The sequence below is a fragment of the Pseudopodoces humilis genome, chromosome 2, assembly GCF_049639895.1.
Source record: "Pseudopodoces humilis isolate 2021_Gansu_Grassland_sample_001 chromosome 2, ASM4963989v1, whole genome shotgun sequence".
NCBI lineage: Eukaryota > Metazoa > Chordata > Aves > Passeriformes > Paridae > Pseudopodoces > Pseudopodoces humilis.
In genome coordinates, this window is record NC_142201.1 from 21,029,626 (window position 1) to 21,049,148 (window position 19,523).

Genomic DNA, 19,523 nt, shown 5'->3' on the forward strand with positions numbered 1-19,523 from the left:
TTATTTAAGCATAGGTGAGTTTATTTTTCATACATTCATGCCTGCTTTAGCTCTTAAGTGTCAAAACATTAAATACAGTTCTTTGTGAAGAGGACAAATATTTTTTCCAAAGCTACATCTTTCCACCAGGAGTCTAAATCTCTGAGATCATAGTTCTCATTTCCGATTCAAACTTATCACTTTGAGCAATCTTTCTCAAACAGTAGATGTGTTTAGTTTTCTTGTCTTTGTATAACTTTACAAACTATTCTGAAATAGAAATCTGTAGGGAGAGTATTTCACATAAACTGAGAGTTAGTTAAAATAGTGTCTTCATTTTGATTTTAAATTAAATTGCCTTTATCCTTAGAATATTTTTCTCACTTCTTCTTTGTCCCAAGTGGAACATAAGTTCTGAAGTTTTGGAGCTAGTTTCATTACTGCAGAAAAATGCATTGCATCCTAATTTTAAGGAAAAAAAATTAGGTAGATTAGACTGTAATTACTGCTCTCTCAATAGAATTATTGGAAAAAAAAGTCTACACAAATATATATGGAATGATTAGCTAAGATTCCTCACCTTTCATACTTTGAATTCTCACCCAGAGACTAAATGGTATTTTCATTGCCTGGAAATACAAAGTGAAGTTTGATACACTGTGGTTTATTGTTGAACAGAGTTAACCAAACTTGGTTTCAGTTTTGGTTTGGTTTGGCTTTTCTTCTGTAACAATTTCTCTTGATATTCTGTATGTATGAATCTACTTCATTTGTAAGATTGCATGTTCAGAAACAAATGTACAGAACCAAGGAAATGGAATATCAGCTGTGTTAATGGCAAATTAAAATATAATTTCATGGGAGGAGCAGAAGGACATCTTTCCCAAAACTCTTAGTTTATGTGGTTCTACTTCATAAAACCCACAAGGTGGTAATACTTAAAAAGAGCAAAAACATTAAAAAACAACCCAAAAGAAAGCAATAAAACCAGTGAACCAGTGACACTGTATAGATACTTGTATCCTTTAGTTGCGTTAGCATTGAAAAAAATATATGAAGAAATAGTAGCATCTGTATTACATTTAATATTTTAAACTTCAAAGGTGTATTAGACAATCAGTCATGGATTGTTAATTGTAGTTTTGTATTTTTAATTTTGTTAACTTTTTTTTGAAGAAGGGCGTACATGTTTAGATACATATTTTTCCTTTGTAAAAAGTTTACAGCATCAAATTCCCTTAGTGCAGATAATTCAGCTAAACTTTTTTTCTTTTTTGTTTCATCTACAAAAGTCACAAATGTTAAAGTGTGGGAAATTCCCACATGCAGAGAATTCCCAAGAGGAAGGAAATTAAAACAGTACATGTGAAACTGTCCAAAACATTTGTGACCAGTTGCAGTGTAATGGTGTCATCTGCAGTGTTTTGACCAAGCAGTGAACTAATAGAGCTACAGGTTTCAATTTCATGTCAGCAATCATTAATATGCAATATTGCAGCCAAGTATCAAGAGGTAATGTCCACATAAGCAAATAATTGGACTCAAGCAAAGCAGGTTGTTAGCACATCATAGGCAGTGCTTAGTCCTATACATCTATGCTATATATTATTTTAATGTTTTCTATTGGATTAGATTTACTGTGATCCCAGGCTGAGATAAGGTTCTTTGGAGCTCTATATATTAAACATTGGAGGTTGCTTGATGAGTCCCTGCAGAGAACTTCCACTGGAGCTGCCCTCTAGAGCAACCTAGTACATACGAGAACTACCCAGTGAAACAAACTATCAAGAAGAAAGTGAGAATTTTCAAGTTTGCTTCAAAAATTTGTTGCTGCTGTTAGCAAAAAATGCAGTGTAGGCCTAGAAAACCAAATCCAGAATTTAGCTGTAGTGTCATACCAGCCAATGGCTATTGCTGTGCAGGCATACTTCTGCAAGTAGACCAGTATTTTAGTGACATATGAATGAGTATGATATCTGCTTTACTGTCATTGAAGGATGCCATAAATATCCATTGTGAAATTTCTTAGATCTTGACTTTTTGATTTGCAGTCTTTGATTAACTAGGAACTTAATAAGCATAATGATGAAATGATAGCACAGGAATTTCCAAAAAGATACAACCTGCAAATTCAGCCTAGGTCTTCTATCTTGTGCTGCGTGAAGCATCATATGAACTTCCAACACTAGTAACAATGCACAGTCATATAATTAATTAAGTAAATCAGTCAGGTAATCAAAATATGATCTGGAAATTAAATACTAGAAATTTTGTATTTTAATGAAATCTATTTTTTTAAAAATATATTTCAAATTCTTCTCTCAAATGCACAGCTGCAACTTGTATGAAAGCCATCTGGAGCTGTACATCTGTAGAAACAATGTGTTCTTGAATATTATAGAAATTTCAGGCACAGTGTTCAAAACACTCTGTTCTTTTTCATACATTTTATTTAGATGACTGAAAAACACTTTTCATACTATTATTTCTCTTTGAATTCTGGTCAGGGAATTCTTAAACAAATAGTACATTAATAAATCCAGGGATGCTAATGAGATGCACTCTGAGTGCTGAGAAATCTGGAAGATATTGAAAGACCGCTTTCCATAATCTTTGATCTATCATGGTCACTGGGAGAAGTGCTCAAGAGCTGGAGATGGCAAATGTCACTCCTGTGACAGAAGGATAACCCAGGGAACTTCAGGCTTCTCAGCCTCATCTCAATCCCTGGAAAAAGATGATGGAGCAACTATCCTGAAAATCATTTCCAGCCACAGTAAGGAGAAGCATACCATTAGGAGTAGTCAGTATGGCTACACCAAGGGAAAGTCATGCTTGACAAACCTGATTAACTTCTTTGATTAAGTGACTGTCCTGGTGGACATGGTGAGATCAGTGCCTGTTGTATACCTGAAATACAGTAGTGCCTTTGACACTCTCACCCATATGATGGGGATGAGCAGACAAATGCAGTTCAAAATGTGGTTTGAGAACTGGCTGAGTGGCCAGGCCCAGATGGTTGTGATCAGGGGTACAAGTCTAGCTGGGTGCCAGTGATTAGTGGTGTGCTTTTGGGGGTGAATACTGGGTATAGGCCTGTTTAACATCTTTAGTGGTGTGGATGAATTAAGAGAATTCTCAATAGGATCTTACTACTGCCTATTAATAACTTAAGATGGACTGTAATGAAGGAGACAAACTTTTTTCAGCAGTGCCCAGTGACAGAACCAGAGGCAATGGACACAGACATGCACAGGAGACTGTCTGAGCTCAAGGAAACACTTTTTTTTTTTACTGTGAGGATGGCCAAGCACTTCCAAAATTGCTCAGGAGGTTGTGGAGGTACTCAAAATTTGTCTTGACACAGTCCTGTGCAACAGAGGAGGTTGGACCAGATGAGCTCTGGAGGTCCTTTCCAATCTCACTCATCCTGTGATTCAGTGATTAACTTCACAGATTTGATCTGGGGGGAAAAAACCGAAAAAAAGTATGTTTGCTGAACAATATTTTTCTGTTCCACTTTAATTTATAGGGCTCACATTACTTAAAATCATGCTTTTAGAATTTGAAATACTAGAATATTAATTTTTTATTTAAAAGAGTTTATAGTAACTGGCCATTTGTATGTATTTTTATGATTTATACATCTATGTAGTTATATATGAAGTGTAACTTATCAGTTATCTTGGAGAAGTTTTTCTTCATAATAACAAAAATTGTATGCAAGTAAATTTATTATAAATATGTCTCTGAATTAGAGGATTTCTGTCATCCTCATGCCAACATTTATACATATTCCAAATACACTTTTGTCATCAAAACCACACCGAATAATTAACTTCCTGCTTAAGGGTGTTGAAGGCTAAGGCATTTTCAGTATTTTGGTTGATTTGCCTATAGCTTTTCTGTAAAATAAAGAACCTTAGTAGTAGTTTGAAAGCAAATAAACCCATTTATATTCACTTTTTAAACAGAGGGATAGATTGTAATAATACAAATGGTCATAACTTCTTATGAAGAATCAATCTGTTCTATTTTAAAAGTTCCAAGTGATGTAAATCATTGCCTTAATTTAAAACACTATTTTTTTGCAGTTTCTTCCATTTCTAATTAATTAATTGATTCCATAGTTACAAATAATCTCTGTACCAAATCTAGAGAGAGCTCATTAAAATTTTTTCAGACTGATTAAATGGCATTAGGATTTATGAGTCTCAGTGGGCATTTTGACATAGAACAGAGAAGTTCAAAGAAATTTTCTGTGCCTTTTTTGCTCTAGAAGATATAAGGAAAGAACAGTAGATTCAGAACTTCTTGACATCCAAGTATTTTGTAATTTTATTCTATATTGTACAAATAAAACAGGATAAATAAGGCTGATTTAGCACTTAATGTGACCACTGTTATTGTAAGCTTTTGTAAAAAAGGATGCTAAAACCATTTTTGTATCATCCCCTTAATTTTTTAACTTTTTCTACTTTTTTTCCCGACTCCTCCATTTTTAGTGTATGCATGTAGGGTGTATATTTTACTCACTATGGTGTTCAGATAAGCAAGTATTTAATTAGTGATGTTGCTGTTATTCATTGTGTATACCTGGAGGTTGAATACATTAGGAGTACTTTATTTCAAGTACAGAAATTACAGACATGAACAGCCATTTTAGCTGGTGCACTGAGCTGTAAATTGGAATCCCTGCTGTTCAAATCAAATGTTTTAGTCACCATAAATCTGTCCCTTTTCCATTTTATGAATTAATTGGCTTAAACTCTTTCCTGAATGTTTACAATTCCCAAATATTTAATTTTAGAAATAAAGGCACAGAATGTAAAAACACGGACATTTTTCAGCTTAGTTCAAATATACATCAATGGTTGTTTCAAGTTTGGCTCTAGTCTTTGCATAGGCCTAGATTACTCATTTTTTCTCATCTGAAACAGCCTTCTAAATAGCTTTTCATGGTATAAACCATTCTGATTTACCTAAGCCCTGCTGTCTTCCTTGGACTCACAGGTCGTATCAGCTGTTCTAGGATACCATTAGATATTTGGTTTTTTTCCAGTGGATATACATATATATATATATATATACACACACACACATCTGTGATGGTAATGCTCAGAGTATAAAGTTTAAACCTGGTAGGCTGCTTTCAGCAGGAGAGATGACAAAGAATTTGTAGATGGTAACTGTTGTTTTCAGACAGTGTGGTCTGACAGAGGCAGATACATGCCAGTGGCTGTTTATTATGAAGAGGGATCAGTGTTGCTCCGCAGCTCTTTCTGGCTGAAGGTGCATTTTGAGGTAGAAAGCAGAATTTGGTCCTTCTTTTCAGAAGCCACTGGGCTTCCTTGTCTGTGCTGATGTGTTACAGTTCATTAATTAATTAGGCATTTGATGGGTTAGAGTCAATAAAGAACTTATTGCCTTGTTTGATTTATTGATGCCAACTGCAGTGTAGATATGTGGTTACTAGACTGAATGAAGGTCTGGGATGTATGAGTATTTCTGGGTCTGTTTTCTTCTTGTCCGTCATCTGCAGGGTTGTACTCTGTCAGTGTTCCTCTTAGCCTTGCATCCTGTGCTACACAGTGACCAGCTTCCAAACACAGCAGAGAAGATTTTCCCATGGCAGAAGTGTGTAGTGGTACACCCCGGGAGGTGGCAGGACAGCTGAGCAACTGATTCAGTGCCACGAGAGGTTGAAACCACTGCTCCTGAGTACACACACCTTGCTTAAGTGTTCTGCAGCAAAAGCAGAGTTCACTCCCTTAACGAATTTAGATTACTTAGGTTTCACTCTTATTGTACATAGAGTGATTAAAAGACAAATGAACTATGTCCCAGCATTTGTGTGTACCCAGATTAGTTTAGTTCTGTCACATAAAACATGCCCTGAAGTGCTGAAAGTGGATAGCAGGTGAAATCTGAAAAGGTATATCTATGGACTTGGTAACAGAATGTTTCAACTTATCTGCCTTCTAACCAAGATGAGGTGCCAAGTCCAAGGTAACTACCTTTTTCTGATTTTGTAGCTTTTTGGATAAATGTGGTTTTTTTGCTTTTATGTATGTATCCAAAATTGCCCAGTCTTAACAGCTTGTGTCTTTTTATCAGGAACTAAAATTACCTAGCAGTTAGTCTTTTGTAAAGCGTAATTGGAAAAGTAGTTCCAGCACATTTCTACACTGCCAAGAAAAAATTCTCCATAGAGAACACAAGAGCAGTCTGGAACTTCTGCTTTCTTTTTAAAGCAGATAGAAGAGAGTTTTATCTTTGTCTTGTCCACTGTGTGGGCTGCCTCCTGAAAAAATGGAGAAAAACATTTTATTGTGCACTTTTGAACCTGAGAAATTCAGTCTCCCAACCTTTGGGCTTCCTTGGGAATAATCCTAGTTACACATGATACATCAGCTCTTTGCTCAGAAAGGTTCTTGGCTAGAACTTTTTCCTGAATTCCTGAAGACTTTACTTTTCTTATTCTGCAATGTGACTGAAGGCATTTCTAGATGGCAAGTTGTTTTTTGATTAATTAGTATATGTTGCTGGACTTGTTCTTGAATTCCTGCTATTATGGGCCACTGCAAAATAATAAATAGCATAACTTTTTTTTTACGGCTTCCTCTCCCTGCTGGAAAAGATATTGATATCAGACAAACACTGGAAGAATTTAAAGGAATAAATTATTAATAAATCATACTTCTAAATTGCGTACTAAGAAATTTAAAGAAATTAGGCATTGAATAATATAGTTTTATATATATTTCTAGATTTTATTACTTACTGTTTACAGTAAGATTAATTAATTACTAAGATTAAGATGTAAACTGTAAGTTTTAAATTCTAGAAAGGTATTGGCTAACACACCTTTAAATTCTTACAATACATTTCCACAAAAAAAAGTATCAGCTAACAAGCCCTTAGTTTTGTACAGTACACTTCACAGCTCTCACAAAAACCTCTTCAGAAGGTGCTGGCTCACAAATAAGCCACCACACGACCGCACAGAGGTAATGAGTTGGGGTGGGGGAACTGAGCACAAGTCTTAAAGGGGAGCAGGAAGTTGGCTCAGGACAGCACTGAGCCATTCCATGGGACCCTCTCCTCTAATCACCTTTCCTGTAGCTATACTCTGAATATTTGAGACAAAACATGCTTAGGTCTGGTCCTCTACACTACTATACACAGGCATCTTTTCCCTAAATTCATTATAGGCCACTATTTTATACTTAAAAGATAATTAAAAGAAGCAGATTTTTTGTTTGTTTTCAGGGTTTCTTTCAATTATCATGCTCTTAGTTCCTGTGGTTGATTTACTTCCTCCCATTTCTTCTGAAGAATGTGTACATTGTGTGTTCACATGTGCACTCACCCACTCTCTCGACCTACCCCTCCCCATGCTGGCAGTCCTTATTATATATTTGTGGAGGAAAAATGAGATGTTGTATGGCTTGCAAGTAATTTAACTTTTAAGTGTTCCAGACATTGCCCTTGTTACTGCAGTGCATGTTTATTTATGGATGTATTTGTCTAATGGAGATGAAGAAAGTCATTGAAATTCCATGCAAAAAGTAACCTGGTCAAGGTTTGCTTTCATTGAAGGTATCTTAATGAGTGGAAGAGGAAAGAAGGATTATAATTAGTTCTTAGTCTTTGGGGTACTCTACTTGGGGGGTGGAAAGGTAGGAATACTTTTTTTTCCTTGCATTTGTCTTGATAATGTATCAAGTAGCTGCTAAGGGACTTGATGAAATGTGATGCAGAATAATAAATTATGCTCTGCAGCCTTCTTTGCTTCTACGTGAGGTGAGTGTGTAAGCACAAAGAGGCTGGTGCACCTCCATATTCAAAAAGCATTATATTCAGATTAGCAGGTCACTGGAGATACGTTGCTAATTGTTTTAGGGAACTCATTATGGGTATTATCACATATTAATTATGCATGGTAAATAGGAAAACAGAGGGAAAAAATCCTTGTTTTATGATAACTTGCTCACTGAGTTATCTTTTCTTTCTTTCAAGACCTTGAGCATTTTCTTAGAGATGCCAAACAGCAGTCATTGAATAATTAGATTTTAATTAACAAGAATTTTCACAAAAAAAGTGTTTTTAATGTCTTTTGAGTTATAGTGAGCATGAATCCTCTTTCAATAAGATCTAGTGCACTGATTCTCTCTCTATCTGGCGTTACCTTTGTAATCACCCAGAGCTGCTTGTAGCAGTGGTTTTCAATGGTTTCAGTACAAAGAATGAAGACTAAATGAAGGAATTGCATTGTTGGTAACATTTTTTGTTTGCTTCTCTGTAAATTACTGTAATGGGGAAACCTCTGGAAACCTTTGAAAGACTACAGTGAGCTATATGTTGTTTTAATGCACTAAGGCTAGGGAATGATGAGTTTATTTTTTTGCTGTTAGTTTGTTTAAGTTACTTGTTCTTTGTGGAGATGTGTAGGCAATTTTCAGAGAGCTGGTATTACCTGGTAGGGTTCTTCTTAATCTGTTGTGCGATAAAGAATTTGTAAGAGTCTGTCTTTTTGGCATGATTGCATGGTTCTACATATAGAACCATCAATTAACACTGGTAAATTATTTATAGTCTAAACAGGGCAAAATTTTTGCTCAGACTGATTGCTACATCACAAAATAAGTGCACTTAGAAGGTGAGTACAAAGTGTACTCCATAAAGCAGTATTGGAGATTTTTTTCATTATTATTCTGATAGGTGTTATAAAGATAAAAGACCTTGTAGTATACAAAAGAACTAAAGACATGAGGACTTGTCTGCTGAAAAAGAATGCTTAACATTTCCATTTCACCATCTTTTTATCTTAGCATAATAGTGTAATTCAAAGCTGAGAAGGAAATAGTTCAAGTTAAACTTCAGTAGTGAAGTGCTTCTGATTTAAAGTAGAATATAATTCCAAGAGGTGATAGAAGTGCTGCCCTCCTATTCCATTAAACAAAAATGCTTTTCATTTTTGTCTAAATGATACTAAATATAGGAATTGCTGTTCATACTCAGATTCAGTGTCCATATTATTTGGTACCATCTCTGATGACAGCTAATAATCACATCTTAATAATCACCTTTTAGTTAGAGGGGGTTAATTCATCCACTTAAATTCTGTTGCTCTTGTATCAAGTTGTTTTTAACAAAAACAGACAGAAAAACAGGCTACAGTAACCCTTCACAGGATCTGTGGTTTTTCTTGATGCTGATGTGTACCTGGGACAATGAATTCGGTATATGTTGCATATGTTCCAGTGTCAGCTTTTTATATGCTATGAGTGAGAAAGATAAGAAGTAATTGATCTGCCACTCGGTATTGTAAATGCTGCTTGTCACATCCCTTTTTATTTTTTGCTCCGTAAATTAAGCTTTTTAGAGTCTGTTCAAAACCTCACCATCTGAAAGGGTTGTTGTATTGGGATTTTTTGTGGGTGTGGGGGCAGATATGGTTGTCTGTTTGAGGTTTTTGTTCTTCATAGGAATTCTGATTGCATTTCTTCAGACTCTTCCTATCAAAAACATTTTAATATAGAATAATGTCTGTGGGATATAGTACATAGATCATTCCAGATGAAACCATTTTATATATGTCTGTGACTATAAAAAATATCAACCAAACTCTAAGTTTTCACTGATCTGGTCTACCAGGTTCTGAGTTTTCACTGAGTTGTTTACAGTGATGTCCAGTATTTAAACCAAATGTTTAAAAATGTATATGTCATTTATTTCCGTTCAGCTAATGTGTACTGCCACATTTCTTGACCATCTCATTTCATATGACACTTGACTGCCCAGTAGACTAATTTGTCACTCCAAATTTCTTGCAGTTGTTATCCCAGATCTACAAAACTCTGTGTTATCAGCAGATTTTACCAAGTATAGAGATTAGGATTACTAGTCAATACTTCCCTGAATAGCACCAGAATTATTTTAAAATGCAGCGGCAACTATTTTCTAAGACAGTGGCATGGTAATGGAAATGGCTTTTGATGTTAGTAACTCCTTCACTTCATAGGATAGTTGCTTCAAAGCCTCAAGGTTTTGCTGACTAGCAAAGACTAGTAGATGAGATTTCATCCATTGCTGAAAATATCTTTATTACAGAACATGTTTTCCTCGTTAGGAAATTGTCTTCTTTGTCCTGAACAGACACCTGGTTACAGTGATCTGTTCAGTTTGTCTCCAGAACATATTATGGCATGCTGTAGCTCAGACTGGAGACATTAGAGGTTGCCTATTGTTCTGTTCAGAACTATTACAGACTCAAAATATTACTGATTCAAAAAAGTGCAATGTGCAAAAAGCATAATAGTATATAACTTACCTTAATGCTTTTCACTTTCAATAATGCAGTTATCCCAAGCCAATTAAAACAGAACCTTTCATTTTAGAAAGAATGATCATGTATTTGAGGTAGAATGTATTTGCAGTCTTTAGATTAGCTACAATATATAATTTGAGGACTGATATCAGTTGTGCGTTTTTAAATTTCCAGGCCAAAAATTTTTATTGAGAAGATTTTTTTTAAATTTCAGCAAAAAATGTTTGCAGTTTTTTTAAGATGTTATTCAGAAGATAATATTTTTGCAATTATAGTAATAAGTAGTACAATGGTCATATGATAATTCCATGAAGAGTTATATTGTGTAGAGTAGGTGTCTGAAATTTGGAAAGGTGGAATTCCTGTAGTCAGGCATGCTAGAAGTCAGGAATAATGCTATGACTACCATACTATGGCCAGTACTTCATCTGGGAATGCTTCCTTGGTTTCCTGATGTTTGTATACCGCTCAGTTTGGTCATTATATTTACACTTAAGTACACATTAAACCATGAGAAGATAAAAAGCATTATATTAATGTATGCTGGATCACAGGCATGGAGCCTGCTCTGGACAATTGATGGAGCACTGTGAAATATATGTAAATATCTAAGACTATAAGATGTACAGATGTAGCTTGCAGAAACTAACAACTACACACACACACTGATAGGCATTTATTTAATGAACATTGTGGCTTTTTTAGTGAACAAGATTCTAACTTTTTATTTTAGATGGCAAGGAGGTATTGCCCCTCAATTCTCCTCAGAGTTAGAGTTAACAGAGGTCATTCCTGATAGAAATAAGAAGTAAATCAGACAGCTCTGCTTTTAGCTGTGTTCTCTGCTGCCCTGGTCCAACAAGGAACAAAAGCGATTTAAGCAAGACAGGTTTTTGTTAATAGCCCAGCAATAAGAAAGGGAGGAAGAAGAGCATGTACCAATGATTCATAAAGAGTGTATTTTTAAATATACTGCTGGAGAAGGATGAAGACTGTAGGCATGAAGATTGTACAAGGCACAGGGGTCAGCATGATATAAGACATACAGCTGAAAGTGGGAGAAAGAGATAAAGAATGCAATTAAGTGAAAGGATAGAAGATGTTGAGGGAGTAGAAGGAAATAAAAGCAAGACATAAGTAATTGTGGGTAAGATAATATAGGGCCTTGAAGGTGAAAATGAAAACTTGAATTTGTAACTGCACTAAGTAATCTATATGCCTTCATTATAAATAATAGAGTTAATAGTGTGCAGTAGCCCATTTGTCCTTACAGTTTTCTCAAGCATTTTTTAGGGAGTGTAGATGAAGAGTGAGGAAATAGTATATAAGTTAATGACATATATACTGAAATAGTAAAAGCATTTACTTTTTTGAGGCTAAGCATTCTGTCTCAAGAGGATTGGTAGATGATGTGACAGTCCTAACATTACAGCAGAAACTCTTCAAACATTTAGGATGCTACATGTCTAAATTTAAAACCTCATGAAGATAGTGGAAAGAAGAGTCAGCTGCAAACGTGCACTTTGGCACTCGCTCAAAGAAGTTTTCTTTAGAAACACCGATGTCAGAGTTTCATATTCTGTTCTAGTATTGCATTAACTAGTAATTCTGAAGTGTTTGGACAATTTATTAATGTCCCTTTCTCCTGTCAATTGATTTATTTTTTTTTTCCCTTATCATCTTAGCAATCAGTTGAAGAGCAAGTATGCTTGAAAAATGATTGTTGACTTTGAGTAGGCTTCTGGAAGACTGTTTTAGTGATATCTTCATATTTACAGCTCCTCTTTACAGCTGATATTTGTAAGTGACAGCCTTAATTTTCTTTAAGATTATTAATATTTAGTGCAGTAACTTTCTTGTTTCTCTGATCATGTTTAAATAATACAGTGCTAATGAATGGTGAATAAAATGTTCCGTAAGTCAAATACTTAGAAAAGGCCTTCAGTGTAGTTTGTGTCAGAAATTTTGAAATGTGTCTATTACTTGCTAGAACAATTCAGTCTCACCAGCTTTCACACCATTTTTAAAAATCTGTCAATTGAGTTCTTAGCTTCTCTGTCTGAGTTGAGTATGTGATCTGGCTTTGTGTAAAGTGATTACTAGTAAGAGCTTTGGGCTCAATGTCAGTCCAAGGATAAAGAAATCCATCACAGAATGCTGTATTTTAATAAAAGGATTTTAGTTACTCGGCAGTATAAAGACATAATAATGCTTGTGACATGCTGTGGTGTATTGCTTTAGGATCAAACTGAACATTGGAATAATAGCAGCATTGAGAAGAAAGGAAAAATAGGATGTCTGATTTGAGCATTGCTTTTTCTTCTATTGATTTCTATATTTAGCATAGTGTATGGCATGTCAGGCCCTCGTTATAAAGACCTGTAAAAGAAAGTACTTGGATTCCTGCTCTTGCATGTTAGGAATCAAGCAGCATGTGATTCATAAACTTGTATAGAATTGGATGGATCCTAAGGAAGATCCACAACCAGATGCAGATGTTAGGGTTTGTGTTAAAGGCTTGTTTGCAGACCAGAAGAGCTGAGAGAGGTGACAGCAGGTGGGGGATCCCAAATCACACCTTCCCAACAGTTCCCACACCTGTCACAGAAGTCATCATCACATCAGGGGCTCATCTCCATATGGTCAGGGCAGTACAGATTCCCAAAGGTAGACAGAAGCTCAGATTCAGGACTCAAAAGGAGGGCAGCCTTTTCGGGCATTTCCAGGGCTGTTCCAGAAGCGCTATCAAGGTAAATCAATTCTGGGTCAATCCTTTTGAACTGAGGAGAGATGCTGCCTAGGGTGTGGTGTTACCGCTGAAGATCAATAGATCACGCGAACAAAGGTTGAGGTGTGATGAAAACAAGAGCAGAGTTTATTTTTCCTCCCAGGATTTATAGGCTTCCTACCACGGCCAGGGATTGGATGGTCAGGATAACACTTTCTCACTGCACTGGCCATGAGAGGTGCCCATTACAAGACGTGTAACAGAAAGAATGTACACATATCTATGGTTATAGTTAATGTCCTGGGAAAGTCTTTAGAAAACTATGTTAGCAAGCTCAGAAGCTGAGTTTTCAGGGCGACATCTCACCCTTTTTAGTTTAACAAAAAGAAAAGAAAAAAGAAAAATGAACAAAGAAACTAGCAAAATTATAAACAATCAAAAATATAAATAATAGAAAAATACAATACTCCATACAATCAGAAGGCTGTAATTTCAGGGTGATATCTCACCCTTTCGTTATTACAAAAAAACCCAAAAAAAACCAGAAAAACAACAAAACTCAAAAATAAATGACGCAGTTGTCCAGCATCAACACCTGCTTGTAGATGGCTCTCAATTTGGTCACAGAGGCAGAATCCACGGCCAAATCGAAAGGTGCCTGGGAAAACTTATGAAATGCTATGACAGCAGTCTGTAATTCTATCAATTGGGCTCATCCAGCCTCATGACTCTCTAAAAAAAAACTAAAAACAAAACAAACCAGCGACATCAATGGAAAGATTAATGTAATAAACCTGAGGAGCAGAAACTGCTCGCAGAACCTCCTCCAGCATCTACTGTGCCTGTGGGTCAGTGTCAGAGGTGACTTTAAAATCAGAGTCCCCCTTTAATAGACCAAACAAGGGAGACAGTTCTGTCGTGGTCAGTCCCATATAGGGATACAACCATGTAAAAGTCCATTAATATTTGGACATCATTCATGCAGTATCTGTACTGAATGCAAAAATGATAATTGCACCTCCAAATGCGGGACTGTTTGTCCCAAAATTATTTTAACCCTCAAATAATTTCAGGGAGGTTGTAGAGATGAGCAGCAGGAAACTGCTTGCAAACTCCAGAGATGGCTAGAGCCCCATATCATCGGCAAATGCCGGCAAATTTTGCATGCCTTATGGCAAAAACTCCATTGATATCTCTGTGTGGGCTCAGCATTAATGATAGCTGGCACCAGAAAGACAAATTTCGGTCTGTCATCGGGATGCAAAGGAATCATAAAAAACAATCCTTCAGATCCACGATGAGGACTAGCCAATCAACAGGAAACATGGCAGGTGAAGGCATACTAGCCTGCAACATCCCCATGCTTTCCATCATAGCAGTAACTTTCTGGAGGTATTGTAGCAACCTCCATTTCCCAGACTTCTTCTTGATACAGAAAACAGGAATGTCCCAGGGATTGGTTGAAACTCCAGATCACTGTGATCCAACTGTTCCTGCATCAAGTCACAGATGGTGACTAGTCTATCATGAGAGAAGACAACAGAAAATGCTGAACAAAGAGTCAGTCTCAAGTTCTTCTTTGTGTTGAATGTGTCAGCATCGGGTCCATCAGCAAACCAGACAATCATGATGTCCATGCCAGTGTCAAAACCCACGGAAGCTAATCTCTGACAGCATCTCACCAAGGATGGACCCGGTGCAGACCGTTCAGGATCACCCCTGGCTGTCAGAACAGCAGTCCAGTGTCCCAGGGAGGTCCAGGGAACCCGAAGCCACCATCTCCCCGCAGCTGGGTCTCAGCTCTGCGAACATAAAACTCAAAAGGCAGAAGGTGAGCAAATCCAGGTCCCGCAGGGATAGAAACAGGAAGCAGGAGTGTGGAATCCATGGCAGAAATGCACCCCAGGAATTCCGAATCGATGTCCCCTAGGTGAGCAATGGTGCCTTGGGCAGTGATATTCAACCACGCCACAAGAAGAGCACTCATGCCCTCACCCACCGGACCAAAGCATTCGGAAGCACATGGAATGCCTGATACACATAGCTGCACAGTCATTTGAAAAGAGGACAAAGTCCACAGGCCAGCCAAAGAGGCTCCAGCAGCCTGGGACCCCTGGCCCGTCAAGGCCACCGGCTTTTCCCCCGCGGCATCACCACCCGAGCCAGTGGTAAACAGCTCAGGACCTTGGTCTGCCACAGCCACAGGAGGCGACGGGGGAGGGCTGGCTCCAGCCGCAGGCTCAAGTGATGCCTGGGAACCCGAGGCGGGGGGGTTTGGAAGCAGTTCAGCGCAGCCCGCCTCCAACGCCGGGAAGGACCGAGGCGCTGGTACAGGCACAGCCTGCGAAGCCGCGGCATTGTCCTCCTCCGCTGCCAGGGAACAACCCGGGCTCGCAGGGGGAAAAATCGGCAGCGTGGGGTCCGGGCCCGGCCCGTCCCCCACCGCGGGGCAGGACACGGCCCAGCCGCAGCAGGGACACGGGACAGACCCTGAGGCATCCCCCAGAGGCAACGCCGCCCCCTATTCAAGCACGTCTCCATCGGTCTGTGCCGGGAGGGCACACGGAGGAGGCGACCCCGCCCCGGTCTTTCACCGCCAGGGCGCGGGCCGAGGCGGCGTTACACCCCCCGGGTCCGCGGCGCCCCTGACAGCCTGCCGGCAGGGATCCAACCCCGCCCCGGGCCTACACCGCCGGGGCGCGGGCTGAGGCGGGGTTACACCCACCGATCCCGCGGCGCCCCCGTTCAACCTGCTGGGGGCCCCGGCGATCCCGGGGGAGCCGACCTCGGGACCCGACCTCAGAAAGCCGCACCTTCGCCAGATCCCGAGCAGCCGGAGCAGCCGGGGCTGATAACCGACCAGGAGAGACTCGATCAGGGAATCGCCTAAAGCCTCCCAAGCTGACTGCGAAAAAATCGCGTCAACCACAGGGAAAAACCCCTCAGTTCTCCCATACTCACAATCGCTGAAAGTCAGCATACAAGACATCAATCCCTCTTTGATCATGCACTGCACGCCATATCTCCAGAACCAGGCCCTCCGTAAGAGAAAGCCCAAAACCATCCATAGCCACAGGTTAGACAGTACCCTGTAACACACGTGCAAGACACGGCGGGGTTCACCAGATGTTACCGCTGAAGATCAATAGATCACACGAACACAGGTTGAGGTGTGATGAAAAGAAGAGCAGAGTTTATTTTTCCTCCCAGGATTTATAGGCTTCCTACCACGGCCAGGGATTGGATGGTCAGGATAACACTTTCTCACTGCACTGGCCATGAGAGGTGCCCATTACAAGACGTGTAACAGAAAGAATGTACACATATCTATGTTTACAGTTACTGTCCTGGGAAAGTCCTTAGAAAACTATGTTAGCAAGCTCAGAAGCTGAGTTTTCAGGGCAACAGTGTGGCACTCAGTATGAGATGCAGAGGAAGAGAATTTGGGGTTTGATTAGGATTTATTACAGGGAAATAGAGGGATAAGAGAATAAAAAAAAACATTGGATGTGTAAATAGGTGATACATTTGTCTGGCCATACACAGCTCCTTACTAGTGCAGTGTGTCCTGTGTTAGCAAATTCTATTTCTAATTTTTCCTGGCTGAAGGGTATCTGGTCTGTGGTCTCTGTGTCTGTGACCAGCAACCAGACCCAGCCAGAGACCCATGTGTTCATGGTGCCAGCAGCTGGAGTGAGCACAGATGTGGGTGCTGGTAACTGGGCAGAATGAGGCGCCAGCCCACAGCCTGGGACTGCAGGTCACAGGGGCCCAGCCGAGGCACCTGCAGAGCCAGTGGCCAGGCTGAGTACAGGCATCTGAGCACTAGAGAAGAGGCAGCTGAATGACCCTGTGAGTCTTTGGGACTACTGAGTATAACTGCATTGATCTGTGTGTCTAGCCTTATGTGTGTGTGTGTATATATATATATGTGTGTGTGTGTTTGCTGGTGCCTGCTGAGAGGTACATGCTCAGCCTTGCTACTGTTTGGGCTGGGGGCATGGAGCTATGACTGCCTCCCCTTTGTCAGGCTATTAGATGAGGCTCTATCCCCAAAGAGCAGTAACCCATTCCCTAGCATCACATGTTTCTCTCTATAAAGGGAGAGTGGATAACCTGGTTGTGTTCCAGGTAGATAACACACTCCCTCTGTTTCAGTCTCCTAATGAACTGCCTCCTTTCTAAACATCTCTCAGAGCCATTTGAGCTGAGCTACATAGGAGAAAATATGCAAAGTAAATGTGAAGCTGTGCCCCTATTCTGTTTCCCCTTCCCCTCTCCATACTGCCTAAAGGTGGGGGATGTTTTTTCAGTTGAAGTAGTCACCATAAAAAGTCTGTTTTAATTTCTAACTATGTTTTTTATATATTTGTGCAAGTAAGTTTGTAAATACTTCTTTTTTTTCGCTTAAAATTTCTCTTTCTACCCTGCCTTCCTTGCTTTGAGAGGAGGAAAAGGAATAGATTGGTTAAGCAGAATCTGGATTTTCTGTTTACAGAGCAGTAAATGTTCTGAAATGAACTGCAGTTGTATATGTTGTAAAATTGCTTTTGTTTGACAGGTTAATAAATCTTAGTCAAAGGTCTGAATGACTAGAGATATTAAAAACTTGTGTTGCCTGACAAAACCAAACAAGCCAACCATCCTTTTGTATTTCTTTATAAATACAGCAAAGGGCTCAATATTATTTCAATTGACCATGGCTCTCATTTTATTTGGTAAGCCTTTCTCTATGAGTCTTCCACACAGTTTGTATTTTTTTAGGGTGGGTTTTGGTTGTTTGTTTGTTTGTTTGGTGTGGAAACCATAAATCAAAGTCACCTTAATTGGCAAATGTTTAAAATGCTGTACTTCAACAAGTACCCATGTTCATGGTGTAGACACCTTCCATTGTCTTTTGTAGCTATGAATAAGCCCAGGAATTTTAGAGAATTTAAATCAGTGTTTTCAAACATATACCTACATTCCTCTTGTGGGGTTACTGTTTTGTCACTTTCATGCATAGATGTATGAGACAAGTCTACCCTATTATTCACCATGCAATAAGGATCCTTCCAGCACCTGGATTTAGGTACTCTGTCCCTGGATCCCAGTCTTGCGCTTCCATCATTCCACAGAGTCTCTTCTGTGCACACAGATCTCTTAGACAGCCCCAGATGCCACAGTCTTTATAGCAGCTGGCCAAGGCTGCCCTGTCCCTCCAAGAGCCAGGACTGGTTGTGCTCTTGCCCATAGAGTCATGCCTGGCTTCCAGGACACTTCACCCCCTTGCCAGCTATTCCAGCATGCTCTTTGCTAGCCCTCACACCCTCACTTGCCCACCCTTCATCAGTGCAGTGCTGCACTGTGGGCCCGGGGGTCTCCTGGTCCCATGGCAGGACTGACACTGAGACCTCTATGCTCAGGTGTGTGCCCTTGCCCATGAAAACCATTAGAAATGAAGTTTAATTGGAGGACACAGGACAAACTACACAGACTGATGCAGGAATGGCCAAGAACAGATGGCCCTTACTGATACCCCACCAGCCACAGGGTGCCCTGACCCATGGAGCTTCTCCTGTTGGCATGTCTGTGTGGGTCTGGCCATGTGGCACCTGGAGTGGCTGAACCAGGGCCTCACAGAGCTGCTGGGGATCATTCTGCCCCATCAGGCAGTACAGGAATGAGCTTCTGGTAGGTTAATGGGGTGTGTAACTGCTGGGGTGTCAGAGCAGCTGGCCATGGACATTTCAGGCTCCCCGCCATGTGCCCTTGTTCCTGCCATTCTTTTTCCTTTGTACAGTTCTATCATATAAACTAATGTGTGTGTGCATATATGTATGTATTTCTGCATATGGAAATGAACCAATCCCTCTCTGTAGAAATTTGGCAATTTTAGGTGCTTATGTTCCATACATGCTCTTTGAAATTAGTAGTAATGTGATGAAGTAGTAATATGATAGTAGTAATACATGTAATATGATTAGTAGTAATATGGTGTTTCATAACCATAGAGTATTTGTAAGGAAAGATTCTTATTAATTAAGATCAACCTACCTGAAATGTGTTCCTTTTCTTCAAACAATGTAGTCAGGAAGGCAACCAAAGCAAAGAAAAAAAAAATAAATTACAGGATGTAGAACATGAAGAGAACCTTGGCTGGAAGCCTGTGGCACTACCACTGCAAAGCACAAAGAACATCTGATTGAGAAAAACATTTTAAGTGTCATGATCAACATCTTCACTTTCCATCAAGGTATAAGATACTGGGTCATCTATGTGAACTAGCTCAAAATGACAATTGTCACTTGATTTTTTTTAAGATTTTCTTCTTGTTCCTTTGGGTAACAAGAAGTTAAAGTTAAAATGTGACCTAGTTGAGCATATAACAGTGTTTCTAGATAGAGTAAGTATTTCTTTCCAGTTTTAATCCATCATCTTGATATACAGTAGAACTACCTGTTAAATTCTTACTTTTGTTGTCAATGAGGAGACTGTACTCTT

At 39.3% G+C, this 19,523-nt stretch overlaps 1 protein-coding gene across 1 annotated transcript in view; it reads left to right on the forward strand.

Moving 5' to 3' along the window:
• The window catches only part of PUDP (pseudouridine 5'-phosphatase), a 76,182-nt gene that overhangs the window by 45,021 nt on the left and 11,638 nt on the right, over nt 1-19,523 (forward strand). The window lies entirely within an intron of this gene.